Source organism: Nomascus leucogenys, chromosome 20 (genome assembly GCF_006542625.1).
Source record: "Nomascus leucogenys isolate Asia chromosome 20, Asia_NLE_v1, whole genome shotgun sequence".
Taxonomy (NCBI): Eukaryota; Metazoa; Chordata; class Mammalia; order Primates; family Hylobatidae; genus Nomascus; species Nomascus leucogenys.
The window spans coordinates 36,026,988-36,044,139 of NC_044400.1; the positions used below are offsets into that span (position 1 = coordinate 36,026,988).

At 40.4% G+C, this 17,152-nt stretch overlaps 1 protein-coding gene across 1 annotated transcript in view; it reads right to left on the bottom strand.

Annotated features, from left to right (window-relative positions):
- The window catches only part of LOC100598092 (POTE ankyrin domain family member H), a 44,481-nt gene that overhangs the window by 14,499 nt on the left and 12,830 nt on the right, over window positions 1-17,152 (bottom strand).

The following is a 17,152-nucleotide window of genomic DNA, read 5'->3' on the forward strand; positions in this document are numbered from 1 at the left end:
TTCTACCCTAAAGGTAGGGCCAAGAGGCAGACCACAGGCTGTCTTGAGGAGACTTTATGTTCAAGTGCAGAAAGCAGCCAGGATTGCCACCCAGGACTCAGCCTTCTGTGGTCTGCAGTGCCATACGAGCTCTGAGGCATGGACTGTGCACCTGCTTTATAGAAAAATTGACTTAAGATCTTTAAAGAGTTAAATGTGTCATCTGATTTTCCTCAGGCCTCTGCTCCATCAGCCTCAGGTGGCAGCCACTCAGGCTGTTGTAACCTGCCATCCCTGCTTCCTTGAGTGGTGAGGTTGGTGGCTGGTCCCACTGGTCCAGGCGCACCCTTGCAGAGGCGGCTGGTTGCTCTTTGAGCCAGCTTGGCCTTGCCTGGCATGCACAGGCCCCAGGTACTAACAGCTGCTCCGAGTGAGCTTGTCCTGCCTTGACACAAATTCTAAGTCTGGCCAGGGCCACAGAAGGCTGAGTCCCCTGGGTGGTAATCCCGGCTGCTTTCTGCACTTGAACATAAAGTCCTCCTCAAGATGGCCTGTGGTCTGCCTCTTGGCAACCAAGAAGCCCACAGTCCCGTATGAGCCCTGAGGCATGGACTGGAGCCCCAAAGGCAGCACACACCCTCCTCTTGAGCCTGCTGCTCGTTTCCTCTCTGTGGCTCCATTTATAGCACAGTTGTTGCACTGAATCTTGTGCATGCCGGGCAAGGCCAAGCTGGCTCAAAGAGCAACCAGCCACGTCTGTAAGGGTCCTCCTGGAGCAGGTGGACCAGCCACCAACCTCACCCACTCATGGAAGCAGGGAATGCATGTTTGTACCATGCATTTCACTACAAGTACATTTCCCCTGAGGTTGGTGGCCTAAGTTTTCTTCTACGTTCTTTGCTTTTAGATTTTACGTTTAACTCTTTTATCCTTCTTAATTTTTGTATAAAGTGTAAGGAAGTGGCCCAGTTTCAGTTTTCTGCGTATGGCTAGCCAGTTTTCCTAACACCGTTTATTAAATAGGGAATCCTTTCCCCAGCGCTTACTTTTGTCAGTTTTGTCAAAGATCTGGTGGTTTACATGTGTGGTGTCATTTCTGAGGCCTCTGTTCTGTTCCATCGGTCTATATACCTGGTTTGGTACAAGTACCATGCTGTTTACGTTACTGTGGCCTTGTAGAATAGTTTGAAGTCAGGTACTGTGATGCCTCCAGCTTTGTTCTTTTTGCTTAGGATTGTCTTGGCTATGTGGACTCTTTTTTGGTTCCACATGAAATTTAAAGTAGTTTGTCTAATTTTTTGAAGAAAGTCAATGGTAGCTTGATAGGGATAGCACTGAATCCATAAATCACTTTGGGTGGTATGGCACTCAGGCACAGAAATGTCCTTGTGTTAGGGAATACCATTCAGGACATAGGCATGGGCAGAGACTTCATCACAACACCCAAAGCAATGGCAACAAAAGCCAAAATAGACAAATGGGATCTAATTAAGCTAAAGAGTGTCTGCTGAGCAAAACAAACTATCATCAGAGTGAACAGGCAACCCACAGAATGGGAGAAAATTTTTGCAATCTATCCATCTGTCAAAGGGCTAATATGCAGAATCTACAAAGCACTTAAACAAATTTACAAGAAAAAAAAAACCCCATCAAAAAGTGGGCAAAGGATATGAACAGACACTTCCCAAAAAGACATTTATGCAGCCAAAGAACACGTGAAGCAAAGCATATCATCACTGGTCATTAGAGAAATGGAAATCAAAACCACAATGAGATACAATCTCACACCACTTAGAATGGCCATCATTAAAAGATCAGGAAACAACAGATGCTGGAGAGGACGTGGGGAAATAGGAACGCTTTTACACTCTTGGTGGGAGTATAAATTAGTTCAACCATTGTGGAAGACAGTGTGGTGATTCCTCAAGGATCTACAACTAGAAATACATTTGACCCAGCAATCCCATTACTGGGTATATATTGAAAAAATAATAAATCATTCTAATATAAAGACACATGCACACCTATGTTTACTGCAGCACAGTTCACAACAGCAAAGACTTGGAATGAACCCAAATGCCCATCAATGATAGACTGGATAATGTGGCATATATACACTATGGAATGCTATGCGGCCGTAAGAAAGGATGAGTTCATGTCCTTTGCAGGGACATGGATGAAGCTGGAAACCATCATTCTCAGCAAACTATCACAAGGACAAAAAACCAAACACTGCATGTTCTCACCTACAGGTGGGAATTGAACAATGAGAACACATGGACACAGGAAGGGGAACATAACACACGGGACTGTTGTGGGGTGCGGGGAGGGGGGAGGGATAGCATTAGGAGATATACCTAATGCTAAATGACAAGTTAATGGGTGCAGCACACCAACATGGCACATGTATACATAGGTAACAAACCTGCACGTTGTGCACATGTACCCTAAAACTTAAAGTATAATAATAACAAAATAAAAAAATTTTTCAAAAAGTTTTTAAAAATTTCCAATTGGATTTTTTTCTGTTTTTTGTTTTTTTGTGTGTTTTTTGTTTTTTGTTTGTTTTGGTTTTTTTGGTTTTTTGGCTTTTTTGTGTTTTTTTGTTAGTTTTTTGTTTTGTTTTTTGGTTTTTCTTTTGCAGCCACAGGAGTTTTAGCCAATTCAGATGCCTTGCTCCCCACAATTTGGAACATTCCTTTGGATTTGACCAAGTCAGGAAGAGATGGGAGAAAAGTGAAACAGCAACAATAAAACCCCAAACATAAACAAAAAGAGTTAAGCAAAACAAACAAATGCACAATTCATATGATTACTGAGTGTTCTAATGGTAAGGAGAAATTAAAAGGAGCTGGTGGGTAAATCTTAAATTTTAGTCATTAAGGAAAAATTTTAAGACCAAACTCTAATTCAGCTACTTACCTGGAAATAAGGCTCAGGCTGGTGATCCTTCTCTGCCATCATAGAAGCTGGCAAAAACTTACCCTCACCTTCCCTGTCAGAAGCAAGCTGAAACTCAGGAAAGGAGGTGCCTGCTCTCCATCGTCATGGAAGCAGGAAAACTTGCCTTCCTTGTTGGAAATCAGTAAAACTTCAGAAAAGGAGTTGTAGAGCAAAATCAACCTTACATCTCAACCAAATTTTGGGAGATCAGGGACCCTCTGCAGGGAAGAAGCTCCACAACCTCAGCAAATTATCCTATTGGTTTGGGCAATAAAAATAGTCCAGGTTGGTATCAAGCAATAATGAGATTTATCAAAGGTCAGGACCACCTTTGTAATGTCCTTCTCTTTTTTTATCTTTATTGGTATAGTCTGTTTTGTCAGAAACTAGGAGTGCAACACCTGCTTTTTTCTGTTTTCCATTTGCTTGAAATATTTTTCCTCTATTCCTTTATTTTGAGCCCATGTATGGCACTGCATGTGAGATGGGTTTCTTGCAGACGGCATACTCCAATGGTCTTGGTTCTTTATCCAGCTTGCCCCCTGTGTCTTTCAATGGGAGCATTTAGCCCATTTACATTTAAGGTTAGTAATGGTATGTGTGGATTTGATCCTGTCATCATGCTGTCAGCTGGTTATTTTGCAGACTTGTGTATGTGGTTGGTTTTTAGCATCACTGGACTGTGTACTTCAGTGCGTTTTTGTAGTGGCTGGTGATGGTCTTTTCTTTCCATATTTAGTGCTCCCTTCAGGAGCTCTCGTAAGGTAGATCTGGTGATACCGAATTGCCTCAGCATTTGCTTGTCTGAAAAGGATCTTATTTCTCCTTCACTTATGATGCTTAATTGCTGGACATGAAATTCTGGGCTGAAATTTCTTTTCTTTAATGGCAGTTGATGTGGGTTGGGGTGTGTGTTGCACTCCCGTGTGCTGTCAGGGCAAGTAGAGCAAAACCCACCTGTGTAAACACACACAGCAAAGTGATGTAGGAAGTTTCCATATAAAGGGCTGCAGTATGGAGAGGTAATGTGCAGGCTGGTGTGTGGCTGTAGGGGCCACCTTGCTGCAGCTCTCCACTGATATGGTATGGTCGACTAGCATGGAAGCTATCCATGGTGTGGGCATCCGAGAGTGCCCTGTAAGCAGGTGTGGCCAGGCTGGGGCCCTGGGAGAGGCAAGCAGACTAAGGAGTGCTGAGATCAGACCAGCCCTATCTCATGTGCAGGACTGCCCAGCCTCCAGAATCAGGTCTCAGAGGAGAACTCTCTCAAAAGTGAACCCCCAGCACAGCACAGCTGCTCTACATAAACGTGGCTAGACTTCTTTTTTAAGCAAGTCCCCTTTTCTAAAACAGGAACTCTCGGACTGCATCTCTGCTGGGCAATCTTGCACATGAGATGTGGCTGGTCCGACCTCAGCATTCCTAAAGTGCTGGGATAAAGTGTCTCACAAGGGCAAGTGGACCCTAGAGAGAGATAGCTGTCCCTGCCCTCTGGGCTCCACATCATCTGACTTGCTGCTCCACCACTTTGCTTGTCTCCTGGGTGCTCCATCCCAGAGACATGTGAGTTAGCGATCACTTAGTGTAATCAGCCCAGGATGGAGGGTCTGTGCTGTGGGCCCAAGCCAGGGTTCCCTGTCTGATGATGAGTAGTGGAGTGTGTGTGGTACCCGTGGGAAATGGACTGGCTTGTTCTTTGGGTCAATTGTAACTTACTGGAGGTGTTGATATGGCACTTAGGGTCTTTGCTCCCTTGATATATCTTCTGAGGGTAGCAAGGGCAGTTCCACTGTAGAGGCAGTGGCAGAAAGGATTTCATTTGCTCCTGGAAGCTCTGTCCAAGGAACTGCCGAGTTGCTACTGGCTTGATAGCTCTGGTGGTGGGCTGGCTAGACACCCAGGCCAGGAGGACCTGCCCATCAAGTAGAGAGTCCGGCCAGTTTTCTGGAAGGCTGCTGTGGTATGCTGGGTGTCCCCTCCAGTCCCTAATTGCCTCATATTTTCCAGGGAAGATGATAGCCTGCCTCTTCCTCAGGGAGCTCTGTACCACTGAGGTATGAACCTGTTGCCAATCTGAACACACCTATAAGATGTGGCTGGAGGCAAGTTGAGAAGTCTTACCTAGTCAGGAGGAACAAGAACAGGGACTTGCTTTAAAAAAAAAAAGTCTGGCCACGTTTTTATACAGCAGCTGTGCTGTGCTGGGGGTTCACTTCAGCCCCTGGTCACCTCAGACACTCTGAAGCCCTAAGGCTGAAATGGCTGGGTTACCCAAACAGCAAAGATGACAATCTGGTCCTCCCGCTGGGTGCTCTGACTCAGGGAGGCCTGAGACCTCTGTCGGCCAGAGAACAGCAGTCAAGGTAGCCAGAGACCCTGGGTGAAAGACTTCACCCGCTGACTAGAAATGTGGTCGGGGACTGATGTAAACAAGAGTCTGGCCACGTTTTAGTAGCGTGGCTGTGCTGTGCTGAGCTGAGGTACCTCTTCCACCCCTTGTCAGCTTGGGCTCTCCAAAGCCCGCAGGCCAGAACGGCTAGTCACCCAAACAGCAAAGGTAGGGGCCTGCCCCTCTCTCCAGGAGCTCTGTCCCAGGAACATTTCACATTTCCATTGGCCAAGGAATGCTGGTGGGGGTAGCTGGAGGCCCCAGTTGGGAGGTCCTGTCCAGTGAGGTGGAACAGGATCAGGGGCCTGCTTACAGAAGCAGTCTGGCCATGATTTGGTAAAGCAGCTATGCTGTGCTGTGGGATCTCTTCTGTCCCCGGTCGGTTTGTATTCTCCAAAGCCTGCAGGCTGGAATGACTAAGTTGCCTGAACGGGAAAGATGGCGGCCTGCCCCGTCTTTTCGCTCAGAGTTTTATCTTGTTTCATGGAGCTTAATTTTTAGCCTGTTGATTTTACTGTCTACATTAGACTTGTTGAGGAAGATAAATGAGAATTCATTGTCTTCTGTAAATAAACCTGTTCATGTCTTGTTCTCTGGAAAGAAGTCTCTTTCAGCTCTCTGACTTTGGTCACAATCATGTACAGCAGTAGCCAGTCTACAATGACGTAACTGAATTTCCATTTCCAGTGTTTCCTTGTTGTGTCTTACATTGTACAGTTCAGAACTGAGAATTTTATTCTCAGTTGTCAACCTGCTAAGCTGTCCACTGTACTGAAATACTGTGCTTCCTCATTCAATTTTTTTAAGGTATGCAATTTTATCCAAGCCTTCATACACCCCAAGTTGGGGTACAAAAAAGGGGAGCCACGAAGGCTGATCATTCAAAATAAAACAAAATTAAAAAGTATTAAGGTGAAGATTCAAAAAATTTTGCATTACGTAATTTGCACGAAAGCAATGCTATCACCTCCTCTGTGTGAACTCGGGAGAGGACTGGGCCATTCTCCTTAGAGAGAAGTGGAGTGGCTTTTAGCCCAGTCGTCCCAGTTGGCGATGATGCCTTGCTCCATGGGGTACTTCAGGGTCAGGATGCTTGCTCTGGGCCTCGTTGACCACATAGGACTCCTTCTGACGCATGCCCCCCATCATGCCCTGGTGCCTGGAGTGCCCCACGATGGAAGGGAAGACAGCCCGGGGGGCATCATCGCCCGCAAAGCCGGCCTTGCACATGTCAGAGCCGTTGTCAATGACGAGCATGGCGGTATCATCATCCATGATGAGCTCACTCAATTGTAGAGCCTTTAAAAGATTATCATTCTTTTTTCTCACACTTTCAATTTCCTCCAAATATTTCTCTTCTCTTAGCTGGCTCTGATGTTTCATTATGTCTAGCTTCAGTCTTAGCATGGCAATTTCTTCCTGCAACCTACTATGTTCATGCAAGAGGTCTTTTTCTTTCTTATAACAAAGAGAAAGCTAAGTAAACAAAGGGAACTTTTAGTTAGCACTCAATAGATTGACATATCATGATTTCTTCTGAAATTAAAAAATAACGTGTATTTGTATAATGAAAGAATCCCCAAAGTGGATATTTAACTGGAAAAAAATTGGACAAAACTTCAAACCTAAAAGAGTGTAAATTCCTCTAGTGATTTATTTTTCATAGTCTTTAAATACATATTTAAACTTTTAGGAATCTGCTCCTGAATTCCTAAAAGTTTAAATATTTATTTAAAGACTATGAAAAATAAATCACTAGAGGATTTTTAAGAATCTCAGAATTAAAAAAGCCTTTCTCTGAGTTACAAAAAACCCAGAGGAATAAAATATCAGATTGATACCTTTGACTATATTTTTAAGATTAGCTTTACACTCTGATATCTAACCTATCAACCACACCATCCTAAGAGCCTTAGCTATGCATATATATTTGGACAGAAGCAATTTCTCAAAGTTCTTTAAGTTTCTTTTACTGAAGAATGTTTTACCGATATTCTACATTTCTAATATTTTTATACTGTTATAAGAATTACATTTATTTATAACTGTTAAATCTAAGCACTGTACCCTTCTACACTGTACACATCTGTATCTAAGCATTGCACTTCTACATACAATACTGAACTCATTTAAGATAATGATTCTTAAAAGGAGAGATCAAAAAATATATAAACGATGCAGGATTTTCCCCAGGTCTTCTGATGCTACTTCTAGTGATGCTCCACAAAACCACAGTTACTTCTGTGGTGTAAATATATAAATACAAAAGAAGCCTATTGTTTCAAAATACGAATGGTAAATAAAACTTATAAAGATTTTCTTAGAAATCATGAGATTATTTGCCATTGCAATAACTTTCATTTCCTCTTTATAATGTTGGAAACAGTAGTAAGTGTGAAATAGGGGAAATATACTATTTCTCTTGGAACAAAATACTTATCAATAAATGATCACTAAATGTGTATCATGGCATGTCATTGTTTTCAAGCCTCTTTACATTGAAATGAGAAACTACTTGGAGCAAACTGTTCCTCTCCGCGAAAGGAAGGATAATGACATCCACCATGTGGCCTCTGACCCAGCTATACGTTTCCTACTTTCCTATCAGTGAAAATAATCAATTGACTTCTCTATTAACATTTTTTAAAAAACTGATGTCCAAAAACTAGAAAATGTGTTTTTCGTAGCAAAACTTATTTTTGATATGGAAAGATCATCAATTCTTATGAAAATATCAACTGCTTCTCCTTTGGACTGAGGCCATTGTGCAGGTCACTACTTGACTGTTGCAGGCAAATGGAGCTGAATTAAGAACATGGCTTCATCCTGTATGTACATATACAGATATATGACGAAGGATATATAGAATACATACACACATATATATGACTTAAAAATCCTTTACATTTCCAAAATACGTAGTTTTTAAAAATATATACACATATAAAAACATTTGAAAATAACTAAAAAAATACCTCAGAATTCATTTTCTTTTCAGCCACTTCTTTCTGCTTTTCTTTATGAATCAGAATCTCATCTTGTAATATTCCAGTGTTCTGTTCTTCAGAAAGTCGCTTCTGAGTATCATTTTGTTCGTCACTAGAAGAAATTTTAATTTTCATGAAATACTGGAGGTGTCCCTAAAATGATCTACAGGGCAAGATGGCGCCATCAGATGTCATTCACACAATGTATATCTGCACATTATTCCAAGACAAGGCAAAGGGGTCTCACATCTGTTAACCAGATGTCCCCAACCATGCTGGCACCAGGGACTGCTTTTGTGGAAGATGATTTTTCCAAGAACCTGAGGTGGGGGATGGTTCCAGGATGATTCAAGTACATTACATTCATTGTGCACTTTATTTCTATTATTGTTAATATATAATGAAATAATTATATAACTCACCAAAATGTAGAATCAGTGGGAGCCCTGAGCTTGTTTTCCTGCAACTAGATGGTCCCATCTCGGTGTGTGTGTGAATATGCTACTAAATTAATGTTCAAAATGTATTTACCAACAGTGTATGAAATGTCTTTTTCAATGAAACCATTTCCTTTGCAGCAACACGGATGGAGCTGGAGGCCATTACCCTAAGCAAACTAATGCAGGAACAGAAAATCAAATGCCACATATTCTTACTCTTTAGTGGGAACTAAACATGAGAAATCATGGACACAAAGAGGAGAAAAACAGACACTAAGGCCTACTTGAGGGTGGAGTGTGGCAGGAGGGAGACAACCAAAAAACTACCTTTCGAGTATTTTGTTTATTATGTGGCTGATGAAATAATCTGTACCCCAAAGCTCCATGATACAGTTTACCTATATAATAAACCTGCACATGTACCCCGAAGCTAAAATAAAAGTTCACTGAAAAGAAAATGCCTTTTCCCTCACATTTGCCAATACTGGTTATTTTTCAAATAAATTAATGACTGGAAAAAAAGGTAATTCATTGTTTGCTGATTTTCATTTTTCTGATTAATAGGCAAGGGCTGAATATCCTAGTAAAAGTATAAAATTTGTTCATCATGAATATTACCCAAATTAGGATTAGTTTGACAGCACATAGTTACCTCCTGTTCAATGCTGCCGTAGGCTCACCTGTGATACTCTTCATTCTCAGTGTCAGGAAATTGCTGGCTTTCAGGTGTTCTGCTCTTCCTTGGAGGAATTAATCCATCATCACCATTGCCAGCAGCCGCACCATGAGTCAGGTTTTCCGGGAATCCCACATGAGTACTTCCGTGCTTCTTCATTCCTTCTTCGATAGCCATAAAATTTTCTAGCTGGAAAATAAACAGAATAAGAAATTACCTACTTTAGCCACATTATCTATTGATAATCAGACTAAAACCAAGAAAGATAAAATGATTGGTCCAAAGCTCCTAAAGTGGCATTACCTAGCATTTTATGGCACCATTCGGGATTATTCCATAAAAATGAAAGAATATCTCTAGGGTTTGTATCTCTTTAAAATTCAATGTACAGAATTCTGAGTTAAGTATTAAATTTTTCACTGATGATTTATGCTACTTACATTGAGAGGATCATGTATGCCTACATTTACTACACTTTGTTAAACAACATAACGTAAAAATCTAGTTCAACAGAAACATTTGAATACGAAGGTATACCTCTCTATCACCATCCTTATTTATTTCTGGTTCTTGAGACATTTTCTGCAGATGCAAAAACAGTAGGTTAATTTGCTTGTTGTATTTCTGTGATGTCTCCTCTTTTGGAGCACATGTTTTTAAAATAATTTTATTCTTAAGTAATCAAGTATGGACAATAAAAATCAGAAAATAATTAAAATTAAACTGTTAAAATAAATAATAATTAAAATTAAGAATTAACTTTTTAATCTATGTTTAGCTACTGCCACATCACTGGCTTCTAACATGTGAAAAATAATTCACCTTAGACAAAGGAAGAAGAAAAACATGAACCAGCAAACTTAACTTGGTCACTATTTGTTTGGACTAAACTTAATTTGTTATGACTTAAATCTACCAAAAATGAATCAGCAGAAGATTTGTAGTGTTGCAAAATCTTCCTCACTTGAAAAGAGTTTACCTCACAAAACCCTAACTAGTGAGCCCCTACAGTGCACTGAAGTGCTTTTCTAAAAGATTCCTAACTGGATTGTAGGCACCCTTTAAACTATTAGGAGCCGAAATCAACACCAAACAGAAAGAAATACAAATTCTCAAATTTTAATTGAAATTATATACTGTAATATGATAGTGTTATGTATCCAGATTATCTGCTTAAGTCCAGTTCTAATATATTCTAATGTGTACTAATGACAGTAGATAAAAAATTTTAATCTGTACTGATTTTCTGCAACTGAAAGAAATTAGAATGTTATTGTGTTTGTGCACTAACACCAAAGGTCCCATTCAGCAAGATAAGATTCTTGTAAAAGGCAGTTCGGTTGCTTTTATGACCTGTTTCCCTCCCTGAACAGAAACGCTGAGGTCAACAAGAGACCACAAGGCAGAATATATCTTTAACCTTGGTATCAGTGACTGACAATATAAAACTGCAGATTTTCAATCACTGGCCATGATTACTCTTTAACCATGAATCCAGCTCAGGGACCATCAGTGTTACATTGTTCATAATTCCTATTGCTTAATAATATGATTCAATAATCGATGTTACTTTATCATGTTACGGTGTTGTAAAAATAAAAGAACAAAGTTCTGAAATTTGTTTTTGCCTCTATTCCAAAAGGAAAGATTAGCTGTAAGCTAATCAAGAAGGCAAATAAGAATACTTGAAAATAAGAGTATTTTAAATTTTATAGTGGGTTATGTTGAAGTTAAATATCAAATATTAAATTAGAATCTATTGATTCCTCTGTTAATAAGGTTGCTGATTTTACTACGATAAATTTTAAGAATCTATTAAAATATTCTTATTTTTTTTGAGACGGAGTCTTGCTCTGTCGCCCAGGCTGGAGTGTAGTGGCGGATCTCAGCTCACCGCAAGCTCCACCTCCCGGGTTCATGCCATTCTCCTGCCTCAGCCTCCCGAGTAGCTCGGACTGCAGGCACCGGCCACCATGCCCAGCTAAGTTTTTATTTTTAGTAGAGACAGGTTCACCATGTTACCAGGATGGTCTGATTCCTGACCTTGTGATCTGCCCGCCTCGGCCTCTCAAAGTGCTGGGATTACAGGCGTGAGCCACCACACCTGGCCAAAAGATTCTTAAAAAAAGAATCTATTGATTCTCAAAGCCTAGTCTGAAAGGTAATTTCATTTGGACTATCTAATATTATTAAGGCAAAAAAAAAAAAGGTTAAACCAAAAGTTTAAATTTAAAAGTTTCCATGCCTCTGGCTGGCCACTTTGACTTCCTTTAAGCGTTTGTGACTCTTCCCCTGATGGCAGCTTTAAGTCTTGTTCTGTTGAAAAATCCATATAATAAGTTAAAATCAACCACTTAGAACAGTTAAAAACTATTGCCTTTTAAAAGCAGATTTAAGACAACATTTTATTTTATTTCATAAACTGAGCGTTTAATCTTTCATGAAATTGTCATTTATGAAATAATTCTCAAAAACTTCAAAAAATCACTTGGGGAGACACCAGATGTCAGCAGTTTGAAGACACACAAACATGTCAAAAATTCCCTCATAAATTCATCCACCCAACATCAATGAACAAAACCACCATAAACACAGCTTTAAAATACAGTAGAAACATATAAGGTGAGGCCAGGCACGGTGGCTCACGCTTGTAATCCCAGCACTTTGGGAGGCCGAGGCGGGCGGATCATGAGGTCAGGAGATCGAGACCACGGTGAAACCCCGTCTCTACTAAAAATACAAAAAAAAAATTACCCGGGCGCGGTGGCGGGCACCTGTAGTCCCAGCTACTCAGGAGGCTGAGGCAGGAGAATGGCGTGAACCTGGGAGGTGGAGCTTGCAGTGAGCCGAGATTGCGCCACTGCACTCCAGCCTGGGCGACAGAGCGAGACTCTGTCTCAAAATAAATAAATAAATAAATAAATAATAAATAAAAATTAAAAAAGAAACATATAAGGTGACACAGTATATTGTTCTGCACTTCCTAATAGTACCTTATAAATGATTTCCAAAATCACTGCTGACACCTTTATTACTGTACAACATCTTCCTAATATCTAAAATGTTTCCCTCCACTATTCTGACAAATTTATTTTCTTTCTTTGTTTTTTTTTTTTTTTTTTATGAGCCAGGGTCTTGCTCTGTCGCCAGGCTGGAATACAGTGGTGCGATCAGCTCACTGCAACCTCCCACTCCCTGGTTCAAGCGATTCTCCTGCCTCAGTCTCCTGAGTAGCTGTGATTACAGGCAAGCACCACCACACCCAGCTAATTTTTGTATTTTTAGTAGAGATGGGGTTTCACCACTGGACAGGATGGTCTCGATCTCCTGACCTCATGATCCGCCTGCCTCGGTCTCCAAAGTGCTGGGATTACAGGTGTGAGCCACCACACCTGGCCTTATTTTGATCTTTTGAAATAATCCTATGTGAAGTCTTCCTTGATTCTGCATGTCTTTCCCCAAATAAACAGGTACCTCCTTCCTTGAGGCTGCCTTAGTACTTTACTGATTTTTCTACTGCACCTTTACCCCCTAAACTGTGCATTATTCCTCCACATGTCTGTCCCCTCTGCTCCAAGACTGCAGGGGAGAGTCTTACACATCATCTTTGTAAAAACAGCCTTTGTTTTATTCAGAAATTTTTTATTGAGTCCTGCTAAATACAAGCTAGACGTTACGGTCTAAAAAGAATGAAAATAAAGCATGTCAGGGATGGCTTTTCTAGAACACATGCCTAAGAAGAGACTTAAATATTGAGGCTAGCCAGATTAAAAGGGGTAGAGGGCAGGAAAGGGTGACAGCATGCCAGGCAGCAGCAAGAGCGGGAGCGAGGCCTGAAAGAGTTAAAAGTATTTGCCTACAATAGAAGGATGAGTGAGTAGGACATTACCAGCAGCTCAGTAATGCCAGAGAAAGGGCACACAGGGAAAAGGGCTAAAGATGGAGAGTGGGGCAGAAATCAGATTATGAAAGCCTTATGTGTAATTTTAAGATGCCCAGACATTAATGTTCAAGAGTGGTCCCTGATCCTATCTGCATTAGATATAGATCACTTTAAATGCCAAAACCAATATTCCTAGTGAACAATTATTCATTAAGACAAGGTGACACATAGCTCATGTGGACACAGCTGAGATGATATTATGTAGCAAATTCTCAACAATTCCCATGAACACTTGGAAAGTCAGTTCTACAATAAAGTCATACAAATTATAATAAATCAGTAAATATTTGGTTTGGGAAGATGCTTTGTAAAGTTATAGTGCATATGAATACAACTAAGAGTTGTGAATTCAGAGCTGTGACAATACAGCAAAGAAACCACATTGTGTTTGAGTCAGCAATCTTTAGATTTCTATCCAGTCTTCCCATCCAGTCCATAAATTCTAAGTATAATCCTGGTACTCACTCTCAAGTTTACGTTAAATACTATCCCATACAAAAAACCCTCTTTCTCTTACTTCTTTTAATTATTTATATGTTGCCTTGTTTAAAAGAAGAACACAAAAATGCCCTGCTAAAGGGATTCTGTTTGGCTGCAGGCTGCAAGAGGGAAAAACACAAAGCAGGTTTTGCAGAAAATGATTTTTTAGAAGTCAGAACTATGACGTGAAGTCAAGCAGGGCACTCTAGGACTGAATTTGCTGTGCTTCCTTCATACGCTCCTTGCTCTTTCTTTTCTGGCAGCTGTGACTCACACAGGTCATGGAGAGTATCATTCCCTAAGAGGAACAGCCATGATATGCATCTTTATCTATTAAGTTCATCTGTCCCAATTCTGTGTTCTGTGGATGCTGACTTTCGGTCACGGATGGTGATACACATGGACATTTATCATCAACTTTCAGATTCTCGGATCTTTGACAAGTCTTATTGCTGAGAGTCAAACTAGTAGGATGCAAATTATAAATGCTGATTATCCAATTACCTACTCAAAATATCCTACACGAATATTCCATTAAACATGCATAGAAAAACATTAGTCATTCCTGCTGACCTGCTGCTCTTTGCTCTTCTGTATTCACCAGAAAATTTCCTACTCCTTCCTCACATCCAGGCTAAATACTGGTGTACAACCTGGAAACCTGTATATCGTCTGAGATTTCTCTCTGTCCCCCAAGCCTTTCTCATTCAATTATCACTAAATCATATTGACTATACCTCTCCTCTGCCTCCGTTTTGCATTCCCACTGCCATTGGGAACATAAACATTTACAAAATGGCTTTTATTTAAAAGAAAACCGCAACTATTAATGTTATTTCTTACATGAAAAAAAAATTAAGCCAAACAAATGAAAAAGGCATAACAAGGGCCAACACATTAAAATGAGTAACTGAGATTCCTAACGTTATTTATTTCACCATGGATGGGTGAAAGCCTTATAATACATTGATACTAGTCCAAGGATGTGTGACATGGAAACTACAGCTGACTACTGCAAAAGCTTCCTTTGTCTCCTGGTTTCTTTACATGGTAAAGAACCTTCCATCAATCCCAGCAAACTATAGGTTACAGACCAAATCCAATCTGCCTTATGCCTTTGTAAATAAAGTTTTATAGGAGCTCAGTCATGCCTGTTTGCTTACGTATAATCAGGATTTCACGCTACAAAGCAGACAACAGCAGGGTTAAGCAGATATGACACAGACCACATAGTCTAAAATATTTCCCACCTGGTCCTTTACAGAAAAAGCTTGCTAACCCGTTTTACACCGTAACCAGAATGCCTTAATACTCAAATTTAATCTTGTGACTCCCCTGCTCAAATTTCTCCAATGAGCCCCTGCAGCACACACTGTTGGCTCCCTATCAATAGCCATGCCTTATCCTTTCTTGCAGAAGAAACACAAGTCTATTGGGATATTATCCCAATCCCCCTCCTCAGCCTCAGAAAGAGAAATGTTTATTCTAAGCTAATCAGGTATTTGCCTTCCCAGTGCCTGGTTTGGGAAGGAGCATGCGGTGTGACCCAGCCAATGAAATGCTACAGGAAGCCCCTTGCATGCTTCTAAGTTTTCTCCTTGTTTAAAAGACACATGTGAAGAAAAGCAGCGCTCGCGATGTTGTGTTGGGAGAACAAGATGTTTGGAGTTGCTGCGGATTAGCCAACCACGAAAGGAGACGTGAATAAAACAGTGCCAACAGCACAGCTGAAAGAGGGACAAGTGGGATCCCTAGGATATCAATGAACAAACAAAACAACTCTGGTTCCTACTGTTTTAGCCACTGCTCATCTAGTATTTGCAGTCCAAAGCATTCTACCTGGTAAACTTCCCATGGCCCACAGGTAAGACCTACTCATTTCTATAGTATTAAAAAGTCTATCATAAACTTGCCTTAGCTAAATATTCACCTCATTCCCAACCTCTCGTATCTCACACTTTTGGTACTAGCAAAAGTGAATTGCTCAGAAACCCTGCAAAGTTCACTCAAGCATCTTGTCTTTTGCACTTGCTGCTCTTCCTGCCAAAGAGGCAATCTCATTAGATGTTCCTTCTGGCAAACACACAACCTTGCTGCATGTTCCTTCTGCCAAACATTATTCTTCTGCTTCTTTACCTAGAAAAATTCTTCTTTCTCTGCATGCTTACCTTAAATCATACCTACTTTTTTCCAAAATTTTCATTCCTCATTACATATGTCTGGCACATAATCAATATATAATAAATCATAATTATAAGCTTCCAGTGGGCATCTAGCACACAGTAAGCACTGAATAAAGTAGTAAAATAATGAAAATGACAATGATAATAACAAGCTCCTGTCTGTATTTTTGTTTGTGTTCTTTAGCATCAGAAAAATGGTTAGTATCTAAAAGACATTTGATAGTTATTTGTTAAGCAGACAAGTGAAAACATAAATAGAAATGTTTTCTTTGTAAATTCTGTTGAAAAAGCACAGAAATGGAGACAGCTCCACTACGAGCACCTTAAAGATCAAAACTACATCTATTCCATCTTTGTCTCCTGCAACTTATAAAACCTAACTTACAGAAGCTCTTTGATAAATAGATGGCTAAATTAAAGGTGTCCTCATACAGTTTAGACTATACAATCTATTAGGTGTCCACAACCAGGTAGCATACTAGCATTTTTGTTAGTGTGAAACATTTTTCTACTTTTATTATAATCTGCTGAGCCTAGAGTTGGGCAATTTGTATATTTATTATGACAATCTTTTGGCAAATGGTAGCAGAGCATCTTGTTCTAACAAAATTACTGTTATCATGACAATTAACCAGCAGGTAAAACACATCTTGTACCAACAAAGTAAATATATCCCTTTCCAATTTCAAATGAGGAGGAATGAAGTCAGTAATAGTGAGACCTTATTGGGACAAGCATATGTAACATGACTTGTGCTTCAGTGTTCTTTTGTGATCAAAAATTCCTTACTTTTACTTTTTTATCTATGGTAGAACCACCCAGAGCAGGGGTCCTCAACTACCAGGCCACAGACTCGTAACAGTCCATGGACTATTATGAACCACACCACACAGGAGGAGGTGAGCAGTAGGCAAGCCAGGGAAGCTTCACCTGTACTTACAGCCACACCCCATGGCTCCTATTACCACCTGAACTCTGCCTCCAGTCAGATCAGTGATAATATTAGATACTCATTGGAGCATGAACCCTGTTGTGAACTGCCCATCCGAGGGATCTAGGTTGTGTGCTTTGTATGAGAATCTAATGCCTGATGATCTGTCACTGTCTCACTTTGCCCCCAGATGAGACCATC